General features: G+C 43.1%; 1 protein-coding gene and 1 long non-coding RNA gene across 20 annotated transcripts in view; one reads left to right on the top strand and one right to left on the bottom strand.

Moving 5' to 3' along the window:
• The window catches only part of LOC123479804 (uncharacterized), a 43,834-nt gene extending 30,284 nt beyond the window's left edge, over positions 1-13,550 (bottom strand). Inside the window, exons 1-2 of one of the 2 annotated variants that reach the window (XR_006655553.3) lie at positions 10,156-13,550; positions 9,888-10,011 (exon numbers count right to left, since the gene is read on the bottom strand). This is a non-coding gene — a long non-coding RNA (uncharacterized lncRNA). Of the gene's footprint in view, positions 1-9,887 lie in introns of both variants that reach the window. The other variant, XR_011651114.1, reaches the window with a different exon arrangement.
• Positions 1-22,134, top strand: part of KCNMA1 (potassium calcium-activated channel subfamily M alpha 1) — a 720,350-nt gene that overhangs the window by 377,735 nt on the left and 320,481 nt on the right. The window lies entirely within an intron of this gene.

Below are 22,134 nucleotides of genomic sequence, written 5' to 3'. Positions count from 1 at the left end.
CTGTTAGATGTTGGAATCTACTGGGAGACACGTGGCCTCTGCTCCATGTTCCTATTTATACCCAGACAGAGAGCCCCCGTCTCTTCCCTTGAGAGCTGCTGTTTCCACCTCTCCTCCCCGCCCTCACTGAAGATTCAGAAAATGAACCTGTGGCCCTGTTTGAGATCCACTGGATGTTGATGCCCTAGAGGGAATAGCGGAGACAGGATGTAGAGAAAGGTGAAGAATGTGTATGCTCTCAGACAACTCTACCTAATACATGCTTTTTCCTTTAGCAGCAGGAGGAAGTGGGTGAGGCGTGCACTAAGGACTTTTCCCTCTTCAGAATAGCATGAACAGGAATGATAAGGCAGGTCTGAAGAAGCAGCATGGATAACTGAGATGTGGTCCAGACATCCATGCAGCCTGTCAGTGCCTTGGAGCACAGTCTGTTTTCAAGTATGTGGTGAGGCTGGGGAGCAGACAAGGAGGGGCATTTGGTGGCTGCGTGTGCACACATACTTGGAGAAGGCAGGAATGAGTAAGAATTGGAAGCTACAGAAAATTATTGAATGTGATGTGGGTAGATTACCACATTCAGTGGTGGTACTTCTTTTGTGGGACAAGCACCCTTTTGGGAATTTTATGAAGGCCTTAGGAATTTTGCTTGCCAGGGAGCTTAATATTGGTCTGTGGACTCCAAGCTAAGGATTCCTGCTGTATTAGTTTGGTTCATCTGCTCACTCCTGTTTCTTCTGCCAGGAAGATGGCATGGCAGACAGAGGGCACCTTCATATGATCGGGAGCCATCCCCATCCTGGCGTATAAAACACTTTAAGCAGGAGTCTGTCTGCAGTGTGTTTTCTCTTGAGCAGGTGCCCTCCTTCCCCAGAGGCATTTGAGGTCTTGAACATGTTGGGGCAATGCTAATGAACTGGGGAAGGAAGGCCATACGCTTCCTAGCTGTTCCTTTATTACCAGGCAAAACTGAAAGTAGCCTGTGAGGTGAGATGGGTGTATAGGGCAGAGCTGAAACACTCTTTGTTTGCTGCTGTTTCTATACATTGTGGGATAGCACCTGTTTTTCAGGGAAGATTTCCTCCTTAGGCTGCAAATCAGGGATGTACATAATCTCCTGCCAAAATTCCATCTGAGACCCAGCACTGGGGCACCAGCACCTGGTGCTATGGGGCCGCCCTAACAGATGTGAGCAGCTGCCGCTTCTCCAGAAGGCCATGTCTCTTCCCCACAGCTGCGGAGTCACTGGGGACTGCTGTGGGCTGGTCCTACCCATCTTCAGACCAGTTTGATAGAATACAAAAGAGTGGCTTCAAAAGAAGCCCCGCCTCCCCTGAAAGGCCTGCTTCCTACAGATTTCTTCCTGTCCCCACCTGTCTCTAAGCCAGCCGACTATGACAGTTTAATTGGTGTGCAGAAGGCAGGGTGAGGAGAAGCAGGCAGGGGTGACTGGCATTCTGGAGGAAGCAGACTCCCCTGAGATGAGTGAGGAGGACCATGACAGACAGGCCTGAGAGGCTGTCACAGGCAGAAGGTTGTGGACCCTGGCTTGGAAAGAGTGCTGGCTGAGGAGGAACCGTTTTCCAGGTCCTTCCTCCCCAGGCTGCCCAGGCCAGTGTGTGCATTCCTGTGTTGTCAGCCCCATGCACTGAGGGCCCGAGAGGCCGGCTGGAGGCTGAGGCCTGGGCTGAGGATGGGTGCAAAGGAAAGGTGGTGCTGCCCAGTACTTAGCAGGAGGATTTGGAATCAGACCTTCACTGACCACTTTATAGCTGTGTGCCCTTGGGCACGCTAGTTACCCTTTCCAAGTTGTAGTGTCTTTACTTTGTAACAAGGGATGAAAGTGGTGATGAGGGACAAGGATAAGCCCACCTGTAGCCAAGTGTGTGGAAAGGATTAGATAATGTATGTAAAAACTCCTAGTACAGTGCCTGTCATGAAAGTGGCCAAGATGTTGTTGTGCTTTTGAGGTTTCTTTTGAAGCTTTTAAACAGGTCTTTAGAGAGACAAGATGTAAACACACTGAAGTTAAGAACAATCTAACAATAGCCAGAGGGGAGTGGGGAGGGGACATTGAGGAGAGGGGATTACAGGAACTACTATAAAGGACACATGGACAAAATCAAGGGGGAGGGTGGAGGCGGGGGAGGGAGGTGGGTTAGGCTGGGGTGGGGTGGAGGGATGGGGAGAAAAGGCAGACAACCGTAATTGAATAACAATAAAAATTTTTAAAAGAAGAAATAAAACAACATGAATTGCAAGGCAGTAATTAATTATCGAGGTAGTGGACAAGACCTGAGATTCTTAAAACTGTAAACCTTAACTCATTAATGGTTTGTGAAAGTAATTAACTCATTAATGGTTTGTGAAATTAATGCTTTGCAAGCATTTTATTTATTTATTTTTTTGGCACTTGATCAGTTTATTTGCTTTTCTTTATTTAATTAATTTTTTTCAATTAGTTTATATTCAACATTATTTTGTATTCGTTTCAGGCATATGGTGTAGTGGCTAGACAGCCATACTTTACAAAGTGTTCACCCTGATATTTCCAGTACCCACCTACTACCATATATATATATAGTTATTACAATATTACTGACTATGTTACCTATGCTGCACTTTACACAGAAAGCATATTAAAAAGATGAGATCAAACAGCCTTAGATAACAATACTGCTTCAGAAGGTCAATGTGATCATGTGAAACTTGTGCTTCAGTTAATATGTACAGATCCGTATATTCCATATATACATATGTGTGTGCTGGTTTATGATGTAAAATACACAAGGTGGGGCAAAAGTAGGTTTCTAGTTGTGAGTACACGAAACGCAGAGTTTATCATGTTTTCCCCATGACAAATGTAAACCTAAACCTACTTTTGCCCCACCCTGTATTTCTTGCTGTGGGTTTTGCTAAAAAGTAGTTTGAGCCCAGAATGGAGAGTGCTCTCTGGGCTGCAGCAGCTTAGGGCAGCATTGGGGAGGAAGGGACCCTGGAGCTGGGTCCTCAGGCACGGGTAGAATTTAGGTAATACAGGAGAAGGAGAGGGTGAGCAATGCACACGACCACCTTCACTTCTGGCACCAGCTGTACATTCAGGGATTCCCAGAACCAGCCTCAGCTTTGACAGTTCGCTGAAGGGGACCACAGCACTCTGTGAACTCTTGTGCAATTACAGCTCACTGAAAGCTGTCATGCTCACCAGGGATTTCTGACGGGGAAAGGATGCAGATTAAAATCGGCCAAGGGACGAGGTGCATAGGGCAGATCTGGGAAGGCAGTAAACACAGAGCTTCCATGTCCTCTCCCTGGGGAATCATGGGCAGTGCTACTTCTCCAGCAGGGATGTGTGACGACATACGAGGAGTTTGGCAAAGCAGGGAAGCTCACTGAGCCTCAGTGTTCAGAGTTTTTCTTGGGGCTCAGTCACATAAACTTGGGTGATTGACCTCAGTATCTAGTTTGGAGGTTGACTGATACCATGTGACCCTAAGCCCCTCACCATATATCACGTTGGTAGATTTTCTGGTGTGATTAACCACTGCCCTCCCCCATTCATATTATTATTATCTCCCTGACCCAAGACACCGAGGCAAAAACTTTTATCAGGCATGACACCCCAAGCTTGCCTTCCAGAAGCTGAGGGCTAAGGCCAGACCTCTCTCTGGGCCAAGTTAACATCTTTATAGCTGAGGCAGCGATGGGGCTGGGCTGGCTGGAGGAGGCTCTCTTCTGGAGAGGACTGGCAGTGGGTCCTCTGAGCCCATGCATGAATAGCAGAGGTTGGAAACGTTCCTTCACAAAGGCCCGTATTTCTAGGGTCTGACATTTCATGTCAGCAGAATCACCATTGAAAACAACATGATTTATCCATCTCCTCAGTCCCGGCGTATACCCAAGCTGAATAGCTTGTCTGGTGAGCCAGCAGTTGGCAAAATGAAACTGAGCACAGGGACAGGAAAACGGCCGCCTGAATGCCTGCTCCCCATGTGGGGGAGCTGCCCTGGGCACATCGGCCTTTGACGTGACCCCATTTGCTTCCATCTCCAGGTGACCAGGACTCTTCCTGGGCTCTGTTCCTTTGCAGATCAGATAGATCGGCCTACAGGTGCCCTTGGCAGCTTTGGGAAGGAGAACAGCTGTCTCCCTGCTCCAATTTAGCTTCCCTACTGTAAGGCTTGATGAGGTCAAACCCAGAAAACACTAAGACCTCAAGCTGGGGATAAAATGTAGATTCGGCATGTCGTCAGGCCATGCTGCCCCCTCGCCGCCACCTGACAAATGAGGCAATCCCCAGCCAGGGACAGTTTGTAATTGTGCAATCAAATTAACTTGGATTTCAGCTTAATGAAGTGCTTAATGTCCTGAATGAGGACATTAAGGAGCCCTAATATTTAGAGAAGCAAGCTGGACCCCAGGAAAGACGAGAACAGGTTTCAGTTAATGCCCGTTAGTATTAATTGTGCTTGCAAATTAAACCTTTTCAGAAATTCATCCTTTATGTGTGGCAATCTGTTAGCACCCAGTTCTGCTGTGTTTTTGCTTAGGGGGTTTCCTGCTGTGGCTCAGAAACAGGAAAGTGGAAAGAACATTTTTCTGGAGATTTCTGCTGAACTCTACATTGTAGGGCGTATTTCATAACTTCACAGCATCTCACTTTTCTCAGTTGAACAATAAGACACATCTTCCTCGTTTTCCCTGAAATTTCTCTTTTCTTCTCTAGGTGGGATTATTTATTTATTTATGGAAAACTGATACTCTGGAGTCAGGTTGATCTGGTTGCAAATCTTCCCTCTGTTACTTACTGGCTATGTGACCTTGGGAAGAAATCGACCTCTCTAAGCCTTAGTTTCCACAAATGTAAATATGGAGAATAATAATTCCTGCTCCTTAGTATTGAGAACAGTAATTGAGATACGGCATATAAAGCACCTAGTACAGGACATAGAACATATTAGTACTTATTAAATCTGATTTATGATATAAATGTGGAATTATTTTCAGTATGAATTATACATCACTAAGTTCATATCAGTAGTTTTTATTTTCATTAAGCTGATGATTTAGCTCCTGTTTAAAATATGACTGATGATTCAGTAATTAACTCAATAAGTAAATATTTATCGAATGGCTAGTATATGCCTGGCACTATGTTAAGCACTAGGCATTTCCAATGGTAGTGTTAGAGGGAGACACATCGACAAATAAATAAGATAATTTCAGTTGATGATCAGTGCTGGGAAGAAAATTAAAACAGTAATGGGAAAAGAAGGGTATTTTAACCTTTTAGTGCTGAGAATGCTTTTGGTAGTCTAGTGAAGACCACGACTCCCTTTTCAGAATATTTATAAATGCATAATATAAAAACATTGAATTACAAGAAAACCAATTATAGGGAAATACAGTTATCAGAATATATAAAACAAATTTATGATAGAGTACATGTACTAATTGACTAATTCGTTATCATCAAGATCAAGTACAACAGTTCTAATAGAACCCCAAATAGGATTAGTGTAAGTAATATTTTGAGATGTCTACATCAATGATACTCTTATATGTACATATCTGGGATTTTTGTTACTAACAAAGTCAGAGGTATCATTAATACTATTCTAGTTTCTTGCCCACATTTACAAAGATTTTATTTATTTTTAGAGAGAGGGGAAGGGGCGGAGAAAGAGGAGGGAAACATGGATGTGAGAGAGAAACATTGATTGGTTGTGGGGGGGGCTCCACCTGCAGGGTCCCCCTGGATGCCACAGATGAAAATAAGTCTATGAAGACATGATCTGCTTGGGGAGGAAAGGTGGCTGATCTCTCAAAGGAGGAAGGGCCAGGAGCCTTTTCCTCAATGGGCTTTTATTGGGTTCAGTTTGCACAGGAATACAGGTAAAGTTCATCAATCATTGTCAGGCAGTAAGGCTCAAACAATAGATAACATACAAAGAATTATGAGGGCTTATTCTGGTCAGTTAGCTAAAGGGCTATAAAACTTTGGGAAACAAACTCATTTCATGCTTGGACTCTTATCATTTGAATTGAGGGTATTAGCAAAGCAGGTTTCACAGGATTTTATGCATTCTTTCTTAGGCCTGATTGCCCCGGGGAACCTTCCATTTCTAGCACAAGGCCAAACCCACTTCTGCATTGTTTCAAGCTTAAGTCAGGCAGGGGAAGTAAGGCAGCCAAGAGATTAGGAGACTTCTTGCAGACAGAATGAGGACTCAGGCTATGTCAAAGCCAAGGGTCCATCACCCCCTTTTTCTATAGCTGCCCCCAGTCCTTCCCTGAGGGCCCCCATCATGACCGTGCCTGTCTTAGGTCATCCCTCCTTTGAGGAATCTTACCCATCATTGGCTAACCGGTCATCCGCTCAGGGCCAGGCAGGGTGAAGTAAAGGGAGCAGAGGTGGCACCCCTGCCAGGGAGATAAGCTTTGTCACCTTAGTGGCTTATGGTCCCAAGGTCTCTCACTCAGCCTTAGCCACAGGGGGTTACAGCTTCTGAAACCAGGCGGGGCAGTTCCCAACAATTGGATGCCTCTCCTATGTGCCCTCCCTGGGGATCGAACCTGCAATTGAGTCATGTGCCCTGCCCTAGAATCAAACTGGCGATCTTTCACTTTGCAGGATGATGCCCAACCAAATGAGCCACACTGGTCAGGGTGTGTTTTTTTCCCACATTATAATTAAAGAAAATGCTAAATTTGAGTTAGACGTTAATGAAAATAAAGATGTGATTTTTCTCATTACAAGTTCATCGACTCTTTGAATGTTATCTGAGGACCTCTTGGGAGTCTGTGGTCCCCAGTTAGGAACCCTTGGAAAAGACAGTGACTTTTGCTGGGGGTTGAGCTGTTTTTCAGAGACATAAATAATGTGATTTCTGCTTTTAAAAAGCCATTATGGATATATAGATTAATAGAACGGAATTGAGAGTCCAGAAATAAGCCCATACATCTGTAGTTGACTGATTTTTGACAAGGGTGCCAAAATCTTTCAACGGGGGGAAGAATAATGTTTTCAAACAATGGTGCTGAGACAAATGGATAGTCACCAGCAAGAGAATGAAGTTGGACCCTTACCTCAACCACATAGAAGTTAACTGAAAATGGGTCAAAGACCTAAATGTAAGAGCAGGAACTTATAAACTTTCAGGAAAAAACATAGGCAGAAACCTGTGTGACATTGGATTTGGCAATTACTTCTTAGTGTGATACAAAAGCACAAGCGACAAAAGAAACAACCGATAAATTGAACCTCATCAAAATTTAAAAGTTTGTGTTTCAAAGAACACTACCAAAGAAGTGAAGAGAAAACCTACAGAATGGGAGAAAATGTTTGCAGATGATAAGAGTCATATCTAGGATATATAAATAACTCTTACAACTCAGTATAAACAGATAACCAATTAAAAATGAGCAAAGGATAAATATTCATCAACGCATTGGCTATCAGGAGAACCCAAATACAAACTGCAATGAAATACCATTTCACGCTTAGTAGTATGGCTATAATAAAAATGACAGCTCATAATTGTTGGTGAGGATGAAGAAGTGGACTAATTGCAACCCTTGTGTGTTGCTAGTGGGAATGTAACAATGATACAGCAGGAGGCTGTCTGACAACTCAAAAAGTTAAACATAGAGTCACCATGGACACAGTTATTCCACTCCTAAGTATATACCTAAGAGAAAGGAAAGCATATGTGCACTTAAAACTCATACTCAAATGTTCATAGCAGCATGATTCACAATAGCCAAAAAGTGGAAACAGTAGAGAGTTGGATTAACAAAATGTGGTATATTCACACAGTGGAATATTATTTGGTTAAGAGAAGGAATGAAATACTAATCCATGCCACAATATTTATGAACCTTGAAAATTTTTTCTAAGTGAAAGTAGCAAATTACACCGAAATACGTTACTTTATTTACATGAAATGTCCAGAATAGGCAAATAGACACAGAATAGATTAGGGCTTGTGGAGGTGGGAAGATTGGGGATTGAGAGCTAAAGGGTTTAGGGTTACTTTTTGAGGTGATAAAAATGTTCTAAAATTGATTAAAGTGATGGTTGCACAAACCTGTGACTGTACTAAAAACCAGTGAATTGTATACTTTCAGTGGGTAGATTGAATGGTATATGAAGTATACTTCAATAAAGATGTTACCCAAAAGGTCATTCTGACTGTGATGTGGAGAATCGAGTGTGGGTTGCAAGATAAAAGCCAGGAGAATATTTAGGAGGCTGTTCCTTTAGTCCCTGTTTAGAAGGTGATGCCTTGGGTTAGGATGGAGGCAGTGGAGGTGGTGAGCACACGTGGGAGGTAAAATGGACAGAATGTGCTGTTTAGCTGAAAATAGAGAGACTTCTAGGTTGTTGACTTTAATAATAGGCCTTTTCCTCTTAGAAGACCTGAGTTTCAGTTACAATACGTAGAAATGTTGAGAGGATTAGCAGTAGACCTAAACACTACAGACTTTTTGGAGAGTTGGAGTGCCAGGTGCTGTCAATTTCATTTTGCCTTTTAAGGAGGAAAAACATTATACACACACACTCACCACACCTTCATGTGCATTCTTATGCATGCAAAGCAACAACCCCAAAACCACACCTTTCAGAAAACCAAGCCAGGAGAGAAACTGAAAGCTTAGCTTCATGACTTCTCCTGTCGATGCTGAATTTGTTCAGTGGAAATAGATCAGTGATTAGAGTAAGTAGGAAAGAATCTATTCAAGAATTTGTGTATCTTAAACATGTCCATCAAGCCTAATTTTCTCCCAATCACATGTACGAATAGTGAAGGAGGGGAAAATGTCATTTCAGACAGTTAGGTGTTACATGATTTTCATTATGTCAGCAAAGTAATGGCTATGGTGATCTTTGTTTCTGTAGTCGCTTGGTCCCCGCTAAAGCCCTAAGTAAATTGTCAGTCTAGGCATGTTAAAACTGAGTTACTTCTCCGGAAACAGCATGGCTCCCCTGATAACCAATGCGTTGATGAATATTTATCCTTTTTTCATTTTTAATTGGTTGTCTTTTATACTGAGTTGTAAGAGTTATTTACATATTCTAGATATGTCTCTTATCAGATACTGTATATGATATGCAAACATTTTCTCCCATTCTGTAGGTTTTCTCTTCACTTCTTTGGTAGTGTTCTTTGAAACATACACAAAAAATTTTTTTTAATTTGATGAGGTCTAATTTATCTATTGTTCCTTTTGTTGCTTGTGCTTTTGTATCACACTAAGCAATAATTGCCAAATCCAGGGTCACACAGGTTTACTCCTATGTTTTTCTCCTAAAAGTTTACACTTTTCTGCTCTTACATTTAGGTCTTTAATTCCACTGTAGTTCAACTCAGGACATTTGTTTCACTTACCATAACAGCTCTATCCATACCAGGGTGGGTTAACAGAGCAGTGTTGGAAGACCACAGACTTTGGGCTCAGAGTTGGGATTCACACTCTGGTCTGACTCTTTATAGGAGTGTAACCTCGGGCAAGTTTTAATCTCCATAGTCCTGGTCATTTCATCTGTATAATGGCCATGCCACCACCTACCTTCACCCTGGGGTAAAGATCTGTGTAACTTCATAGCACATGCCTGGCAGATAGTAGGCTGAATAAATGCTTTTCCTTCTCAGTGATAAATACCAGGAGGGGAAAGAGATGGATTTTAAACAATGTGCTTGAAAATTTTTCATATTATTATTTTTTAGACCTTATCATAGACTGTTTTCTTTGTAGTGGATTTTCTGCCAAATCATGCTTGATTGAATTAATATGGAAATTTTAATATATTTATTCTGCTTGTGTATACCAGGGGTGAGAGAGATGAAGTGCATGACAAATTGGGAGGATAACCTGGGCTAACTCACGGTCTTGAGACTCCTCAGGTGCCTGACCCGCCTTTGTTCACTTTCCATTCCATCCATGGTCTGGGTGGACTTGGAGTGGTTATTGATCTCCCCGTTCCTTCCAGAACATGGCCTTCTTATCATTCTTTAAAAAAATAAATAAAAAAGAAAAACTGTTGGCCACAAACTGTTTCATTAACTTTGGAGGAGTCAGCAACTATTTATATTACTATGATATAAAATGCATTCCTACATAAAAATTTCAACCAGTCTCCCAAATAACACTCACCGATAAGTCCCAGTGAATCAGTGTGCATGGTGAATTGTTCTTTTCTTGGTCTCAAGCACTGTAGGTCCCAATGCAGTGAGCGCTGAGGGCTACTCCTCCCCTGGAGCTTGGCTCTGGTGGTGGTGAGGGTTTCGGATCAGTGCCTCCTGAGGAGGGAGGAGGCACGTGACTGAAGGTGACCTGAGTTGGAGTTTCTGATCCCTGGAGGTGGTTGAATAATGGGAGAGAATGAGAAGAGCAGTGAGAATGTTTAGGTTCAGTGCTCAGCTCAGAGTGTGGTAGACCAAGGAGATGCCTGCACTAATAATTTCGCATGCCTTCACATCGTTATCCTTTACAGATTTATTAAACATTTATTTAGTGGAGAGACTGGGCTTTGTGTGGGGGCAGAGAAGGAGGAAGAAGAAAACTATTATGAAGGTGCATCAGAGGTCTTAGCCAGCTGCCTTAGCTATTCAGAGACCCTCTGTTGGTCTTTGAATTTGTCCCTGCAGAGTCTTATGTCCTCACAAGTGGCTTTTCTAAGTACATAGTCTTTCTAATTCTGTGTAGTTAGTACTCTTGATGAAAATCCCATTCTTCCATCTTGTTACTTTTCCAGTGATGTCTGGGGTACCCACTACATTGACATCCCCCCACCCCTGCTCAGTGAAACTGACAAGTTGATCCACCCCCTACTTCATCTCTGGCTGAGAGTTTTCTGAAAATATTTAATTTAATGCTTATTTTGTGCCAGGCAGTGCCAAGCCCATTGTAAGTATTACCTCACTTCATCCTCCCAACAGCCTATAAGGTAGGTAGCAATATTATCCATATTTTATGGGTGAGGAAACCAAGGCTCAGGGAGGTCGGTGTGGCTTGCTTAAAGGGACAGCTAGAAAGTGGCATAAAGAGGCTTTGAGTCCAATCTTTAACTTCAATTCCTACATTTGTTTTGGGCAAAATCATGCATTATTTCTTTCAAAGTCAGGATTTTGGACCCATTGAGAGCAAATGAAAGCAGTCTGTGGATAATTTGATCCTAAAATGTCATACATACCAAACCTAGTGATTTATTTTAAAATCAAAATGATTAAAATCATGAAGTATAATTAGCCATCATGTAAATCTTTTTGAGAACTTGTGGGAGCTACCTCTCTGTAAATGTGGTTCTGTTTTAATTTGGTTCCTAGGAAGAAAAGCATTTATGTCATAATTTTCCTTTGGTGGTAACTTCCAAGCCATTGACTGACCAAAGCTTTAGAATGATGGGACTCTGGAGTTCACAGGCACCTTCTGCGGCCTGGCAAAAACCTCAGAACCAGAACCTGGGTTTGGTCAGATGCTCTGTAAGGAAAATGATTGATTGCTCTTCCTATCCCTACCTAGTTGCAAAATAAAAATATAAAATAAAGGCCAGGAACTTGGGGAAAATTTTTCATCTTCTGCTTTTCTCTATGGACCTCAAATTGCTCGATTTTCTGTCTGTTTCCAGGGCATTGATGTCGGTGGAAATGGCACATGCAGAATGATAGTCTGTTATGCTATAAACTCTATGCTGTGGTCTGGCAAAGGAAATACTGCCCCAGGCAAAGAGGGGGCTGCATTATATAAAAAAAAAAATAATAAGGCATTTCCTTAATTACTCCCAAAGAAGAATTCTGGCTTTTAAGATTAACTGAAAGTATGAAACGAGCAGAATTTGTAATGAGGGAGGTCTGCCTGTCTCTTAGAATACTGAAATTATCCTTCTGGACATTGGCTGTGAGTAAAATGGAGACCATAACGAGTCTCCAGTTACACACCCAGGACTGTGTGGCCATCCAGGTAGCCCCTGCGTTTTCTCTGCAGCCCTTCCTTACGGGGGTGAACAGGTTTCCTCAGAGCCATTATGATTTATTCCTCTTCTTTCCCGAAGGCATCCAGTCCTGGGCTGGGCAAGGGAAAGATAAATGACTCCCAGTGGCCATGTTGTAGATTACTTAGTGCCAGTTGTCAGTTCTTTTCTCCCTGGGAAGGGTTTGAAATGAGATTGCTTTCGACAAACTGTCCATGATAAATGATTTTCCGAGTAAGAAACTGCTATCTGCGGATCTTCACCAAATCACCCTGACAAATGTTTGTGGCTGCAGGGGGCCTTCCCGGTGCTGTCTCCTGCTTGGAGGCGTGGCCAGCAGGGAACTCAAGCCAGAGTGGGTCAAACTGGGTGCTTCTTGGATGAAGACAATGAGGAACAGGGATCTTTGTTTCTGGACTGTGCATTTCTGCTGTTACTAAAAACCTTTAAGCAGTGGCTGAAAATCCAGAATGTTCCATATGTGAGAGAGGAAGGTAGGTGAAAGAGATGTATCACTGTTAGTTCTGGATTATGATGTTGTTTCCATGTAAACTGTTAGGAGTGAGGTGACTAATGTCAGTTATAAATAGAACAGTGATGTGTACACACAGCAGGGCAAGAAGCCCTAGGCAATGTTCTTAACCTCTTATTAGTCCTTGACCCTTCCTGAAAATTCATAAAAATAGCATGCTCTCCTTCAGTGTTATTTAACATTTGAAGAAGACTAAACACCATGTCTAAAACCACAAAGGACGGTTAGAGCATGACTTTTCTAGCTGTGCAGAGCCCCCTCTTCCTCCCCTAGATCTGGGAGAATAGGGGCCTGCATGACAATCATACTGATTGGTGAGAGAGGCCACCAGGGCATTGGCAGGAAGCTACCTCTAGAGCTAGAATCTGGGGTCTCAGCCTGCAGTGTCCTGGGGTTGTTTAGTCAGGGCCCAGGTGAGATAACTCTTCTAGGGTGGCCCACAGCACTCTCAGTGCTGTAGATGGGACCTCAGCAGTTTCCATTCAAAGGGTGTTGTCTCTGTCCTCCATGTTGCCTCCATGACCCCTTGGCTGCCTGCCAGGTCCCAGTCCTTGCCTTCTCCTGATGCCACAGGGAGAAGGCCACAAATGTCTCTCCAATGATGGTTACACAGTGGCCAATATCCCAGACCAGCTCTGGGAGCTTCGTGTGGCTGGTTACATGGGTCCGAGAGACATGGGGAGATGTGGCAGTCCAAGGCCTATGCTAATAGGGGGCTGGCTCCCATGTGGGTATGAAGCAACAGCACACCTGGCACAATTGCTGGGAATACCACTTGGCTTCTGCTGACACTTCAGAAGCAGAGCCTATTGAGAGCTTGCTGGTTTTTCTAGTTATGGTGGAGTTTCGTGGGTGGGGAAAGTTGGGACATGCTCCCTCTCCCCACCTTGTTCTTCCTGAAGTGATCCCCCATCTTCCCAATAGTTTCAGCCTCTGTTTAGATGTGCAAATGGATGGACTGGGGTCTAAGAGGAAATGTAAGTGCCCAGGAACAGCCAGTTGGTCAACTTCAATGCCAGCTGTTTTGCTGCAACATCCGTTTCCCTTTGTCAGTCCTTGCTCAGATCCTCTCTGCCTGGTATGTGCAGTGAACTTCTCGCCTCTCAGCATACTGCAGGGAAGGACTCGGTGAGGCAATCACCACTTAGTGAAGCCAATTGTCAATGGTCTAGCACTGTCTATTGGATTGGCATCATTTGTTCATCCATCAAACATTTATGGAACCTTATTCTGTATCATGCTCTGTGCTGGGTGCTGAGGCCACAGAAGGGAATAGAAAATGGTTCCTACCCTTCAGGGGCTCACAGACTGACATGGAATCTGACAACTGGTGGTACTGGCAACAACAACAGTGGAAGTATATTGAGTGCTCACTATGTTCTAAGCCTTTTGTTTTTATTAACTCATCTGAGCCTTACCACAAGCTCATGAGGTGGGTGCTATCATCACTCTCATTTTATAGATAAGAAAACAGGAGTTCAGAGAAGCTAAGGAGCTCCCTGGCATCACCTAAGTAATGGGCAGCACCACCAGGATCTGAATCCCAAGAACTCCAGCTCTAGGTTTAGATGCTCTTCAGTAGCCTATAGTGGAGGTGGGTCTAGGGTAAGTTGGGCCTGAGGGGAGGGAGTGGTCAGCACTTCAGCGGGGTTTGAGGAAGCAGCTCCAGGGAGCTCATGCTTGAGTTGGGTTCTGCCTCTTCACATGGTGTCTTGGTCTTCAGTGTTGATGGGAGGCAGCCCAGTGTTCCTCATTTTCTGGACTAGGGCTGTAGGTACTGTGATTACCCCACAGCCCTTTCCTGCAGTGTGAGGACCTTCCCAAAAGAGATGGGTTCACCAGTGTTCTCCATTTAGATTCAGGGATTTGGGAGCTGTGTGCAAAGGGAGATATGTTTATCCAAGTGCTCAGCAACATCTTCAGAATACAACTTTCAAAGTTGCAGTCCTGCAGGGTTGAAAGCCTTTCAGGACCCGCTTAGAAGGAAGGCATCTCCTCTCCCAGTCTGGGGTTATGTGCCACGGGCCTACTCCATGCCTTGTTGTTTAGAACAGAAATTGGAATAGCTGACTCTATTTTGGAAACGGACACATCTATGGCTGCTTAGATCAGCTGAACCCCAGGTGTGTCTGGGTCCATGGAACTGTAACATCCCAGATAGTCAGTAAATATGGCCAAAGGAGAGAGACATGCAGAGACTGAGACTGACTGACTCATGGGAAGCACCCCTGTCCCCGTGCCCTAGTCTCAACAGCAGGTCAGTAGCAGAGGCATGGGGGAAAATCAGTCCATACCCTTTTGTAGCCAGCAGTTCACGCTGGGAGTGGCACAGTTGGCTTGCTCCTGGTCTCATCTATTCTGGAACTTCTCTGATGTCAAGCGAATCTCCAAGTAGTAAAGACTCCCACTCACTTGCTTACTGACCTAGATCTCTGTCTCGTTGGGATGTTGGTTCTGCACACGAGCCAACACCACCAAGACTTCCCACCTCCTTCTTCACTTTGCCCAGGACCTGTGCCAGGTGACCGCGATTGTGGCCTAAGAGTGCACATGGAAACTGCTTTCTGAAACTGTGTTGCCTAGAGAAGTGATTCTGTTAAGGGATCACTACCCAGAACTGAGGAAAGAAAGGAGGCGTGGCAACCAGTCAGAACACAGAAAGAGAGCAGAACACCTGCGCTTGAGCAAGGCACTGATGGCCTAGCGAGCTTCGTTAGCCCTGCCGTGGCTCCTAGAGCCTTTGGCCCGATTCTTCTGCCTTCTGGGTTTTCTGCCACCATGTCTGCATGTCCAATTAAAAAGGTATCCAGAGAGGCCACCACTCTCACGCATTTCTCATTTTTGGTTCATCCTCGACACATCCTAACTTACCTGCACCTTCTTTTAAGATTTGGAGGACAGACAGCTTCTCCAGCTGGAGAGTGAGGCTGATAATAAGGATTATAAAGATGATGATGCAGATGGGCAAGGATCACCTGAGTAGTGCCAAGATGAGCAAATGTCAGGGTCAATGTCATCTGAAAAATCAACACATACTCTGTTATAGCATGGTCTGATGGGAACGATTATGACCACTATGTTTTCCAAATTATAGTTTTTTACAGCCTAAGAGAAAGGGTGTAATTATTTAAATGCAGTTTAACCCTGCATTTGCATACCCTACAATCCAATTCATAGAGTAAACTCAGATATCCAGAGAATGGTAATCAGCTCTAATCCCCAGCCTAATCTCAGCTAATTAGGCTAAAGTTTTTGTTTGTTTGTTTGTTTTTCTGAGGGGCAGGGCAACTTTGCCTTGGGGAGCAGAAATGCTAAGGGTGGGATTCTTTTGTCTCGTGTTTTCCTGTTTTGTCCCCCTAGAATCTGGAATCTGGCCAATAAGACAGGACCTGGCTAATCAGGATGTTTCTGGAATCATTGCTGCTGTCCTAGAAGCCCCAGCAGCGAAAGGATCTAGACTGGTGTTTCCACTGGTGTTTATCCTGGAGCGGACAAACAGCTCAGTAGAACCAGGCTGCCCCTGGGGTGGGGAAGATGTGGACCTTGCAGCAGGACCCTGGTGGCTGGTTGTGCAGGCTCCCTCAGGTCATTTTAGAACCCTTACAGCGATGCGAGTTCACATTTTACTTGTTTGAAATATTTAGACCTTTCTTAAATTATGTTGGAGGAAGGGGTTAGTGGATAAGGGGGAAGCAGAAGATTGGAGTTTAGTGTAATCCAGGTTGGGAATTTCACTATGAAAGCCATAAAAAGCACCATAATCTAATATGATGCTCAAAAAAGAGTGCTCCTACTATTTCACAGGGACCATAGGAACCCGATTGCCTTTGTGGAACAGTGACCTTTATCTGTAGCAAAGCCTGAGATGCACTCCCAAAGGCAGGAGAGCAAGTTCGCTGCTAACAGCCTAGATCTACCTTCTTCTCTTTCCCACAGAGAGGATTTTCATTTTGCCCCTTCTGTATATGAATGCTACATACTTTCATGTATTATTTTGTTTAATCACCCAATAATCCTGTAATGAAGTCATTATTGATCATTATTTTATAAATGAGGACATGGGGGCTCAGGAACGTTAGGACATTCTTTACTGCTTATAAATGACAGAGCTGGGATTTGAACCTGAGTTTATTTGACTTCAAAATCCAAGCTTCCCTACTCCACATCATAAATGACCTGTGTTGCAGCAGTTAGGTAGGTATGGAGTAGTTTTTTAATGCTCTTTTTGGGAGGTTAGCAGGAGATGTAGTCTTGCTTAAGAATTTTATGAAAACTGTGGGCCTCTGGGTGTCCAAGGAGTCAGGAAACACCCAACCCCACAATTCTAAACACAATTTCTGGGAGTCCAGTGGACCCTTGACCTTGTCTGTGGATTATTTAAGCCTAGGGGATCCCTGGGATCTCAGGTTAAGCTAATTAGGATGGTGGGAAAATTCATTAAAAGTAAAAGATTCATGAACATTTTTTAAAGAAAAGGATTGGATGGTTGGAAGGCCATTTCTAGAAATTTCCTTTTGGCTCTTCAGGAATAAAGATCAGGGATGTGGAGAGAGGAAGATGGAGAGGAAATGAGTGAAGAGCAGAGGAAGCAGAATGGAAGATATTAAGGAATTATCCAGCAAGCAGTGAAAGCAATTTGCCTTGTGAATAATGACGGTTGTTCAGACCCTATGGACTTGGCTGAAGCACCATTCACAAGCACTTTCTTTTCAGGTTAAAATTAATTAGAGTGTTGTTTTTTTTTTATCTTTTCCCTTGGTGAACCCAATGGCTCATCCTGATTTATAAACCTTCTTTCTACCTATCCACTCTCTATTATGGTCAGTCGGGGCGAGCAATAGGTGACTTTGCAGTACTCAGGGCCATTGTTTGTGGAACCCAGGCGCTGGTGGCCGGGACAGTGACTGCTAGAAACTTCTCAGAGTCCCAGAATCTCTAGTTTTTATGGAAAGAGGAAACCTCATGAGTTTGGGTGTCATTTGTGTCGTCAGGCAGACTTTTCAGCAGAAACTGAAATATATGGCTAAGGGGTAAGGAGGACAAGACTCCAGAGCTTGGGAATTTTTAGGTTTCAAACCTAGCTAGATTTTCCAACGCAACAGGAAGGATATCTAGTACAAGCGCCTGTTCCTTGTGTTTAGAGAAGACCCCTCAAAACCACTATTACACTGGCTGCTTTACATACATCAGAGTTACCCAGGATTTCTTCATATGGCTTTTCACCTCTGCTAGAAGTTTCTAATCTCCTGAGATTTCAGAAATAAATAAGATACTGGTTTTTTCCAGCCTAGCTCTGAGGGAGGTAAACATTTCAACCTAGACCCTGTGGGCCAGTCTTTGGAGATGCTGCAGAGGAGACCTGTCTCCACGATGATCCAGAGACTGCAGACCACGTGGCTGCTCCTGTGGCTTAGATTCTGACTGCGTGGAACAGACTTTTAGCTCTGGCTGCAAGACCTTGACAAGTCAGCCTGGAGGTTAAAGCACACCTTTGGTGCCAAACTGCCTGAATTTAAATTCTACCTGATCACTTGCTGGCTAGGTGAACTTGGGCATGTTACTTAACCTCCTCTCTGTGCCTCAGTTTCTGCTTCTGTAATATGAGTATAATAACATAAATCGTAACACAAATAAGGTTGTTATGAGGATCAGCATATGAAAACACTTAGAACAGTGTGTGACATGTTTAGAGGGTTAGAATAGTGCTCTTAAGGAATTCTAGTTATTGTTATTATTTAAACTTTCTAAGTTTTTGAAATAGCTGATGATAATGGAGTTGTTGTGAGGATGATGTGAGAATGTGGTGAATGTGCTTAGAACAGTGCTGGGCAGAGCACTTATGCTCAATCAGTGTTTGGCAGCAGTGGGCCATAACTCTAGTGACAAGAGACAGACTGGGGGGATCTTGACAGTTTCCTATGGATTAAGAGATGAGGGTGCAGAGAAACCTTGTAAGGGGGCAGAGCCCTTACTATATCTAACTTCAGTCAGTGCCAAAGCATGTGAAGCCAGGGCAGTGCACCCCTTGGCACCCAAGAAGCCAGGCCTGCCTGGGTATGGGATTTTCACCTTTATCCCCTGCTCCCCGGTTTGAGCCCAGTGATCCCAAGTACCTGTGTCCTTGAGTATTAAGTTTCTGGTGCCGGCTTGGAAGAAATGACTGTGTTAATGTTCTTCTTAGAATGACTTCGAGATTGTTTTATGTGGGTGGAAAACAGAGAAGACAATCAGCGCTCCTCTCTAGGCCCTGTGGTCAAAAAGAGTAAAATTAATTTGTTACGCATGTCTGTGAAGCAGTAGTTCTGGAGGCGTGACTCCAGTGCTGATTCTGGTGACAACAGGGACACTGGGTAGTGATGCCACTAGAGGAGGAAGCCCAGGCAGGCACTTAAAGAGCAAAGGATCTGAAAGATTTGGGGGTGGATTTAAAAAAATAAAATGCATTTTTATAAAAAGGAAAAAGAAGGAGTCTCATAAAGGTTGAAATCTGAGCTACAGTAGGGATAGGACATTGTTAGGATTACTGGTGTCTGGGCCATTGGTGGAAATGGGTAACCTGCACTGTCCGTCTCAGAAGTGGTGGAAGCACGTGGTTTAGCTCTGAAGGGCCTTCGTCTGGGGTTAAAGAGAAAATGCCCACAGGAGTCAGTTGGACGTCGTGTAAGAAGGAGTCGTGAGGCCTGGGGAAACCTGTCTACAGGGCTCACCTACTCAACTCAAGTGGATTATTCCCCAGTGGGAACACAGAGCAGGTCTTTCAGATCTCCTGTGTATTCAAGTGATTCTGGAAATCCAGTTGTTGTTTTTAATGTAACATGTCTGATTTCAAAAAAAATTGTGTGGGCAGCTCTTTTGTGACCTCCGACTACAGAAGGAGACCAGAGAGCTGGTTCCTTTGTAAGTGCAGGGAGGCCACAGGGGTCATCTGGGAATGGGGTGCTGGACTCCTTCAACTCTGGCCACCCTCTCAGCTGTCAAGAGAGAGGGGCTCAGCTTTTAGGGACCAGGGGAGATACTCTTCTCCTCCTTCATCCCCTACCTCCAGAGGTGGCCTTGGGATTCGATTCCAGGGTTTACCTTCCTCATCTTCTTCCAATAAACATCCTTTCTGCCTTCCCATTGTGGGGAGAGGGTTTGAATTGCCTGGGTCCATTTGCACTTTGATTTTTTCCATAAATACTGTAAATATGTTTTCTTTATGATTTTCTTAATACCATTTTCCTTTCTCTGGCTTACTTTATTGTAAAAATATAGTATATGACACATATAACATACAAAATATGTGTTAATCGACTGTTTATGTTATCAGTAAAGCTTCTGGTCAACAGTAGACTATTAATAGTTATGTTTGGGGCAGTCAAAAGTTATACATAGATTTTTGACTATGCAGGGGACTGGCACCCCTAACCCCCGCATTGTTCAAGGACCAACTGTGTATTTAAAACACTGTGGAAATGACTGTTGTAAATAGAGTAAATAGACACATTTTAAAGTCTTTCAAAAACCTCTGGGACTCATGACAGTCCTTCCTGCCCACCAAGGGCCCAAGGGAGTTATGGAATGTTCATAGATAGGTGGGTACCACTTGAAAAGAAGAGTTCAAAACTGAGATTGAGAGTTAACTATTCTGAGCACAAATGAATTTTTCTCATTATGAAAGTTTCTATCACAAGGTTTCATCGCAGTGTTCTTGTCGAATTTACAATAGGATTAGTTTATAAATCAATTTGATCTACACATAACATTCAGCAAAACATTTACAGCCTAAATTGAGGTGCACCTGCACTTCATACCCCATTTTTTCTCATTTTTGGTTTTCTTTCTCTTTTTTTATTGTTGTTCAAGTACAATTGCCTGCATTTTCCCTCCACCATGTTCCTCCCCCTCAATTCTTCTCTACTTTGGCTTTGTCCATGTGTCCTTTATACATGTTCCTTTGAGGACCCTTCCCCTTCTTTCCCCCATGATCCACCTCCTCCCCCTGTGGTTACTGTAAGTTTGTTCTTTATTTCAGTGCAGTGTTTCTGGTTATATTTTGCTTGCTTGTTTGTTTTGTTGATTAGGTTCCACTTATAGGTGAGATCACATGGTATTTGTCCTTCACCACCGGACTTACTTCGCTTAGCATAATGCTCTCCAGTTCCATCTATGCTGTTGCGAAGAATCCTAAAACACCAATTCAAAAGAAGCTATGCACCCCATTGTTCATAGCAGCACAGTTTGCAATAGTCAATTAGTTTTTCCTTTTCCATTTTGTTCTGTCCATGTCATCTTTCAGTGTCTCCATGTTTTCATTCTTGCAGCTCTTGGAGACTTCATAGCAAACCCATATCCTGAAGGCAGGGAACTCAAGGATGGCCAAAATCACTCTTGATGTTTTTGGATCATAAACCCATTCCTTTAATGTAGATGAGTTGATGTTGGGAGGAGGTGACCAAGGAGAAAGTGAGGGATGAGTAGTGGGAGCTGACCTGGCATCTACAGCTCTATAGCTAATACAAGAACAGGTAGTGTTCATTAGAAAAACTAATGAAGGCCTTCTGCTCATAAGGCTTATGCATTTGAACTTTTCATTCATAATGCTGTGACAGAGTGCAGCCTAAGAAACATGGCTTGAAGCCTGGCTCCGCCACGCACTAACTGTTCACCTTTGAGCAGCCTAGTTCCTTGTCTGTAAAATGGGAACATAACACTTATCTTGAAGGATAGTTGTGAGGATTCAATGAATGATGTGTTCAAAGTCAAAGTCACATGCAAAGCTAATGTCCACCTGATAGTGCTCTTTTGATAAATGTTAGTTCTTTTTTTCTTATGCATAAGTTAGTGGTTAATGAATTCCCCTTAAAGAAGTTATTCCTATTTAGGAGACTTCAGGAGCTGATGCCTAGAATTGAAGAGAGATACCATATTTTATTAATTTTAATATACAGTTTTTTCATACTTTGACATGTTCAAAACAAGAAGTAGCTTTATAATTAATGGCTTCTTAAGGCTAAAATTGGCAGACATTTTTCTTCTCAGTGGTACATAAAATAGTAACCCATCTTCTTACTGATGGCAACTTAGAGTCAATGAAATTGAGTATTGATATTTTAAAGGTGAGCATATACTTATACATGTACAATGTATAACCTTGTTCTCCTCCTTCTCCTGCTTTATCTTTTTTTAACAACTTTTTTGAGATATATCTCATATATTATAAAATGTACCCATTTAAAATGGTTCATTGATTTTCAGTATATTCACAGAGTTGTACAACTATCACCACAATCTAATTCTAGAACATTTTCAACACCCCCAAAGACAGCCTGCGTCCGTCATTAGTCACTCTCCTCATTCCCTGCCCCTAATCTTTCCTACCCTAGGGAACTGCAGGCCTGTGTTCTGACTTTATGGATCTACCTGTTCTGAACATTTTACATAAATGGAATCTTTAATACATGGCCTTTTGTGACTGGTTTCTTTCACTTAGCATTATGTTTTCAAGTTTCATCCACATTGTGGGAGGTATTAGTACCTCATCCAAACAATATCCATTGTATGGATATTCTAAATTTTGTTTCTCTATCAACTGATGAACATTTAGGTTGATTCTACTTTTTGTCTATTATGTATAATGCTAGTATGAACA

Source organism: Desmodus rotundus, chromosome 4 (assembly GCF_022682495.2).
Source record: "Desmodus rotundus isolate HL8 chromosome 4, HLdesRot8A.1, whole genome shotgun sequence".
In the NCBI taxonomy this organism is placed as follows: Eukaryota; Metazoa; Chordata; class Mammalia; order Chiroptera; family Phyllostomidae; genus Desmodus; species Desmodus rotundus.
The sequence above is the reverse complement of the archived record's forward strand: the minus strand, read 5'-3'. Positions and strand labels throughout refer to the sequence as shown.